Genomic DNA, 626 nt, shown 5'->3' with positions numbered 1-626 from the left:
TGAGAGTGTGAGAGAGAAAACGAGAGAGGAGAGAGAAGAGAAAGAGAGAATGAGAGTGAGAGAGATAGAAAAGGCAAAAAGGGAACAAGTGACCCCCAGCCCACACTCTGTCACAGACAGACAGAGACAGTAACAGGTCAATACTCCCCCGGTCAGCCCGCATGGCGTGAGGGTAATGGCTGACTGAGCGAGGATCAAATACTCCCAGCGTCTGTCACACAAACACCATCTACTCCCCAACCTAGTTCATCCTGTCAGCTCCCAACCTCCTCTACCTCCCTCAGGTATGGGATACATCAACTATCACCTAAGACTTTGGTACAGATCCGTCAGGGAGGATATGATGGAGAAATTATATGCAGTGATTGGTAATGACTGAGGATGCAACACTCAAACGCCAATTATTTCCAGTTTCTGATGAATCGATTGATCTCATGTCAGATTTTGATTAAATGTTTCTTTGGTGTTTCCTGTCTGTGAATCTTCTTCAAATATTCAAAGAGGTTTAATAAAGGCAGTGTCAGTCCAGGTGAGAAATCAGAGAGACAAATAATTCCCTTTGTTTGATACTTTCCTTGAAATCCTCAGAGAAAGAAGCTTCCGAGATCCATCACTATTAGGGCAGA

This window comes from Hemiscyllium ocellatum, unplaced genomic scaffold, assembly GCF_020745735.1.
Source record: "Hemiscyllium ocellatum isolate sHemOce1 unplaced genomic scaffold, sHemOce1.pat.X.cur. scaffold_943_pat_ctg1, whole genome shotgun sequence".
NCBI classification, from domain to species: Eukaryota; Metazoa; Chordata; class Chondrichthyes; order Orectolobiformes; family Hemiscylliidae; genus Hemiscyllium; species Hemiscyllium ocellatum.
The sequence above is the reverse complement of the archived record's forward strand: the minus strand, read 5'-3'. Positions refer to the sequence as shown.